The 6,908-nt window shown below is 48.0% G+C and overlaps 1 pseudogene; it reads left to right on the plus strand.

Moving 5' to 3' along the window:
- The first annotated feature begins 3,398 nt into the window (after positions 1-3,398).
- LOC102114666 (uncharacterized) lies at positions 3,399-4,829 on the plus strand (annotated as a pseudogene).
- Positions 4,830-6,908: the final 2,079 nt, after the last annotated feature.

Genomic DNA, 6,908 nt, shown 5'->3' on the forward strand with positions numbered 1-6,908 from the left:
CAGTTTTCTTTCGTGCAGCTCCTCAGTGGCAGAACACCACATACACACACACACAAAAAAAAAAGAAAAAAAAAAAAGAAAAAAAAAAAGAAAGAAAAAAGTCCTTGACTTAGGATAAACACGACTTAGCAGAAACCAAAGCACCAGTGTGTCATCAACAATATTTCTCACTCTGAATCCGGGCGGTGGGGCCGGGGTTATCCCGGGAATGCGGGAGGTTTATCCCGGGGATGCGGGAGGTTTATCCCGGGGATGCGGGAGGTTTATCCCGGGGATGCGGGAGGTTATCCCGGCGTTGGAGGGGTTATCCCGGGTCAGCGGGGGTTTATCCCGGAGATGGGTGGTGGTATCCCGGTGCAGAGGAGAAGCCCCCCAGGACTGCCCAGCTCCCGCCCAGGAAGCGCCCTTTGGCGGCGGGGCGGGATCCGGGAGCGCCGGGGGGAGCAGCCCTGCAGGTGGGCTGGGCTGGGGCACCGGGGGAGCCGGGCTCTGAACCCCCTCCCACGGCAGGCCCTGCGGAGGAAGGAGCCGGCTGGAGAGAAGACAGGGAAGGAGCAGCTCGTCCCTTCTGCCGCTGCCATCCCTGCGCGCATCCCTTGGCGAGAAGGCGGCATCCCTCCCCCCCGTTCCCAGCCGCCGCACAGCAAACACCCAGTGCTTCTGATCGCAGCCGCTCCGCAACCCTGCTCGGTGGGAAAGCCTCGTTCCCTGCTGCACGCCCTCCTGCCTCTGACAGAGACTTTTTCCCGTTCTGCCTCCTGTCCCCCCAGCCCTAGTGTGTGACCGAGGGCATAATCAAGGGTGACAGCGCAGGGAAGGGGACTCTCACCGCACCAAGGGGTGCAGCTGCATCATTAACTGCTTTCTGCGATTTAAAAAAAAAAAATAAAAATATCATCACCTTTTGATTTTACCACAGTCATTATCTGTCCCCCAAAAAATAGCTGGGGAGAGGAAGATTTAAACTGGCCCAGCACGAGCTCTCAGCTGCTGGTGGCACGTCAGGAGCATGGGAAGCTGAAACCGTGGAATTCTGCACTAGGATGAGTCCCATAAGCTCCACACCTTGCTAGAGCCACGGCAGGAACACAGGGCTGAGTGGTCAGAACAGAAATTGAGTAGCCAAGGTAAAGAGCGTCCATTGTAGGACCCAGATGCAAAAACAGGCTATGACAACAATAAAGCCAAGGCCCTGGGAACAATAGGATGTGTTTGCAAAGCCCTTGATGGAGGTCTGGATTGGGTACCTTTCTACCTTGTTTTAGTAAAGCTGTGGACATTGCCTGCAGGAACCTCACATACACAGATGATCTCCCTGGTTTGGTTTTCACATTCAAGCAATAACTCGATACACCCAAGGCTATGCTTCTGCTAGTAACAGATGAAATCCCTGTAGGAATTTCCCCTCTCTTGATGCAGTTTGTGCCCTTCTTGCACAGAGACTGTGGTCCTGGGAAAGGATGAAGCTCTTTCTTCCTCCTGACCACCCTGTTGCATGGAAGTTACCTGTTTCCTGCCATAGCAAATCTAAGCATAGCAGCAGTGAGTCAGTGGCAATCTGAACTAGGAATTTTTGCAGGGTCAGAAGGGAACTCCCACCCTGCCTGCCTGCTGAGATGCTCCTCAGGGCAGTGGTTGTCAGGTAGTTGTCAGATGCTGGTACCACCTCTGAAACGCTGATGGATTTGTTCCTCCAAAGTTCCTGTTTGTTGACAGCTCTCAGAGCAAAACCCATGTGTTTGTGGTGAGTAGGGAAATATCTGTGTGTGGACATGGTTCTGACTGCAGCTCTGGAGTGGGGGCTGCCCATCTGGAGCACCTTGCAGCATGTAAATAGCTTGGGCTGGCTGAGCTGCCAAACTGTTGCAGCAGAAATGCTGGGGAGAGGCAAAATCCTGAGAGCTGCAGGGCTGCAGAAAGCAGCTTTATATACCTTTATATAACAGCTTGGAACTGCTGGAAACAGTCCATCTGCACAGGTGGTCCACTTCAGCATTCAGCAAACACTTGAAGCAGGGACTCGGATTAAGGTGCTTTTTTTTTTGTTATTTTTGCTAAAGCTTCCATTTTGCTCATCTGTTTATGCTTTCCTTCATGATTCTGCAGCTCACAATTGCAGCCTTTCTCTTTTGCTTACTCACTTTCCTTCTGTCCAGCTTTGCCATGGAGAATAAAAGATTGCAAGACTGGTGGTTTTGGAATCCCTGGCATCTGAGGTCCAAAACTGTTCTGTTCACCTGAGCTATCTCCTGGATTCTGACACTATCCAATCCCTTAATCCCATCATTAAATAGCTGGTGGTGGATGAAGTGGTCTGAGCACACATCAGTTTGCGGTGTTTTTCCCATCTGTCCAGTAAGTCAGTTCCATCTGGAGCTTGAGTGGTTGTGCAGCATCTGAAGTGATGAAAACAAGTAACTCTAAAGATTAAAAGCAGGGTGGGGGAAAGTAACATCTTAAAAGCTTTAAAAATATTTCCATGACTGATCTCAGCTTTAGCTGTGGTACAAGTTGCTCCCTGCTCCTAGATTTATCCCCCCAGCATCCCTTTTCCACCATCTTTGATTCTTATCTTTTAAAATAAAGTGAGATCTTACCATTATATTTTTTCCTATTCTTCTGCTTTTTTTTCTGCAGCAACTGCCTATGCCAGCCCTCTTGGTGCTAACTGCTGTTGCTTACTGTTTGGCTGGTTTTGGCCTCAAAATAGTAAATACTGACAGAAAAATTCTTGTCTTGGGTGTTGATGGTATTTGTAAGAGCAGCCTGCCCAACAGTTGCATTCATGGTGGTTGTTGGAGCTCAGCAGGGATGCCAGGCTGGGAAGTGACAGAATCCAGCTGGAGTAGACAAGATATCAAAATGGTTTTTTTGTTGGGTTTTTCTGCCTTAGCCTGAGAGTCTTGGAGGAGAAAGAAGAGGTGAGATAGCAAATACAAAAATCAGGTTCTGGTGTCTAAAAAGTAATCTTCTATTTAAAATACTTTTAGGAGAGTAATTAGACTTCTGGCTGTCTTTATTGAAGAAGTGTAAGTGTGGCTGGGTTTTGCTCTTTTCTGACACCTGTATCTATGATTGCTGTCAACCAGTTCTGAGCCCAGCACGCCTGGTGCATGTCCTGAAGAGGGGCAAACTTGAGTCTCCTTTAAGAAAATTACCTGACACCAGATGCCTCAGTAGTACACAAGATGTCCAAAAAATGTTTGTTGCTTGGTTGATCCCATTCCTTTAAGTAACCACTCTGTTTGTTCCCAACATTCAGGAGGGGCAGTAGATTTTAAAACAATAAACTTAGGATAATTAGGACAACAAGCTCTTGCTGAATATTCAACTAAGGTTGCTTTTGTTTGTTCCTGCTAGGAGGGTTCCTGATCGTTGAACCTGATGTAAGTGCACAGATGGACCAAGGAGAAGAACAAGAATACAAAGCCTTGGAGGAGACACGCATGGGTGAGGAAAAAGTTATGTGAGTTTATAAACACAGAGCAAGCAAAATGCTCTTTGGGCTGCCTCAGTGCTATTTGAGCCACTCTATTTTATGCAGGTCACACTGAAACTTGCTTTTTCCCCCCTCAGGGAAGGCAGCCTGCTTGCCTTTGTCAGCTTGCAGGTAAAGGTGTGTAGGAGGAGGGAATATTTGGAATGTGTGTAGGTTTTTTGGGGATAAGGAGACACCTGTAGCATTGCCCTTGGCTCTGCTGTTGATGCCATGTCTGCTCTGGGTCGTATGATGAGGCTGTTGAGCCTCTCCAGCTGGGTTTCCATTTGCTTCCAGTCTTCCCTTTACTGCTTCCTCCATGTGGTGCAAACAAGGCTCCCTAAGGTAACAGCTTGCCTGTCTGCTGTGCCAATTCCCAGTGGGAATCACAGCCATACCTTCTTTTCCAGGTGGTGTGCTGGGGCCCCTTCCAGATCACCTTGAAAGCACATATCTGCAGGTCGTGTTGGCAGTGGGCTCCAGAGGAGCAGAGGAACACTTTGGGGACAGCCGTGGAAGTCAGCGGGGTTGCTCAGAGGCTCGGCAAGGTGGCTGTGAGGAGGAAGAGGAGGTTAAGCTGCCCTCTTCTGACATCAGCCCAGTGAAAAGGCAGGTGAGAAGGGAGGCAGCTTCACGGCAAGCCCCTGGCACAGAGCATCCCACCGTCTGCTCAGAGTGTGTCAAGGCCTTCAGCCAGAGCCAGAGCATCCACCTGGTCCAGCAGCAGTGCTGCACACCGGGGAGCTCTCCTTCCTGTGGGGGGAATGTGTCAAGGCCTTCAGCCAGAGCATCCACCTGGTCCAGCAGCAGTGTGTGCACACCGGGGAGCTCCCCTTCCTGTGGGGGGAATGTGTCAAGGCCTTCAGCCAGAGCTCCAACCTCACCCAGCACCGGCGCATCCACACAGCTCGAGCCATACACGTGTAGGGTGTGCAGGAAGTTCTTCAGCGACACTTCCACCTCCATCAAGCACCAGCATGGGCACACGGGCGAGCGGCCCTACAAGTGTGTGGCCTGCAGGAAGAGCTTCAGCCAGCACTGCCACCTCCAGAAGCACCAGCGGGCCCACACCAGTGTCTGGCCCTGCGCCTGCGGGCAGAGCGGGAAGTGCTTTGGGCAGAGCTCCGGCCTCGTGAGCCATGTGGGTGCCCACACCAGTGAGAGGCCTTACGAGTGCGGCCGTGGCTTCAGCAGCAGCTCCAACCTCATCAAGCACACCCACATCCACATCAGGGAGCAGCCCTACCGCGGGTGCCGCTGTGGGGAGAGCTTTCGTTTCCAGCCCCAGCTGGTGCGGCACCAGAAGCGCCATGCGGAGGAGCTGGTGGAGAGGAGAAAGCTCCATGGGTGATAGGAAACTGGCTGGGAAGACATAAAGCTGCTCCCTGGACATCTTGTACAGGGCATGAATTTTGGTGGAGAAAGCCCTCAGAGCCCATCCCTTATTTTTTTTTTTTTCCTTTTTACTTTTCTTTTTACTTTTTTTTGTTGGATTTATCCAGATCTGCTAGTGAGTACTGGCCAAACGCTCGAGCAGGGAGTGAGGCCACTGCTGAATGAATTAAATGAACTAGAGCACGTTCACTGTGGTGCAGTGGTTGTTGTGAGCCTCTTTTGGGGATGAAGAACAGAAGGCTACTTACACTGTATGGAACATTCAAGGACAGAGAGGACCTAGAGATGTTCCAAGAATTAGTGTCTTTTTCTGTTATTTCTAGAGAATAGAAATAATTTCTAGAGAATAGAGAATAATTTTCTGTTATTTCTGTTATTTTTATCCCAGTAAAACCAGCTAGAAATTGTACCTGTTTCCTGTACAAGCTGCTTGTGTTTTCCTTCACGGTAAGGCCACAGCCTGGGATGATTGCTTCCCATAGAGTCAATGTCTGCCACATGCCAGCAGACTTGGTTTTAGATGGTGCTTGCATCTATTTATTTGAAACCCCCCACAACGCTGTGCTGGGTGCCTCTGTGTGCGTATTGTGGGCCCAGCTGATGCTGTCTATGGAACAGTGTGTTCGTGGGGTTGTATCATTGTTAAATCGACAATTCCACAAATCATGCTGCTGTCTTGACAGCTTAGTCCTCAGCAGCTGTTAACTAAATTAACATCTTAATAGGTGTTTCTCTCAGAATCTTGTTTAGGTGGCACTTTATGAATGTTTTTATAAGGCTTTAAAAAGTATTTAGAATTACTTTTTTGTGGTCTTTTAATTGTCTGATGAACTGAAAATGAACAGGAAAATGATGAACAGAAAAATGACGGCATTTGAAAAATGAGCTGTGTCAAACAGATTTTATATTAAATGCTAAACATTTTTTCTTGCATAAAACTTTTGAATTCAAACACCATGATTTTGAGTTGTTAATGATTACAAAGAGGTAATTATGATTTCTCAATTAGTTCCAAGAATTTCTGTGATGTTTTTGTGAGTGGTTTTGACAGCTTTAATAATTACTTTCTAAGGAACATGAAGGATGGGGGATTCTGAGAAAGCAGAAGGATCTGACCTCTGAAGAGATCTTCTCCTCTTTGAGGAGGAGAATACTACTACTGGAAGTCTGTCCTTAATAGGAATTCTAGCTCAGGCAACTGTTTGGTACGGAGGAGGAGGAGGGAACTGGCAGTAATAACAAAGATGTTAATATCTCTAGCATGGAAGAACTCCCTGTAATGAGCATGGCAGTATATACTGAAATGCCTGTTCCACCCACGAAGACAAACAGGGGAAGAAATCACAGTGTGCTTCAGGCAAGAAAACGAAGCCATCAAAATCTGTTGTGCTGCAGAATTTTTATTTTCAGCACCACACACAGGCCTGGTGCAAACAATGAGCTTTCACACCGGGTGAGCTCCCAAATAGAGGAGATCACTTAGGGCAAAGAGAATGCCCAGCATGAAGAGCACAGGACCCCTAGGAAACAAGCAAGCTGTGACCAGAATATGACTGGAATTACTGTCTGAGTAATGTGGATACATCCATGCCTCCCTTAGCCACCAGCTGCTGCCACAAAGGGCACAACTCCTTGCTCCATTGGCAGCAGATCTGGTTTAAGTAATTTGGTTTCTACTCCCACCTTCTCCCCGGGAGCCTGAATTAATACAGTTGTGCTGAGTAAGTGTTCACATGGCTGTATTTTAAGATCCATGAGATGATCCATGCTTTTTAAATTACAGACTTTGGAGAGTTCATTCCAAACTGGATTAGTCCAGTCAATACCACGAGCTCACGAGGAGCAGGGTATGTACCACTGAGAGGCTTGGAGTCAGAGAAAAAAGACAGGCCAAAAAAAGGAAAGAAATAATGTGACCAATACTGCTGTTAGTTCCCAAAAAAATACATCATTTAAGAGGTTTGTTGCTTTTCTTCATCTTTTTTTTTTGTTTGTTTCTAAGAAAGACTAGACCTGAAAAAGCCTGACACATTGC

This window comes from Pseudopodoces humilis, chromosome 2 (genome assembly GCF_049639895.1).
Source record: "Pseudopodoces humilis isolate 2021_Gansu_Grassland_sample_001 chromosome 2, ASM4963989v1, whole genome shotgun sequence".
Taxonomy (NCBI): Eukaryota; Metazoa; Chordata; class Aves; order Passeriformes; family Paridae; genus Pseudopodoces; species Pseudopodoces humilis.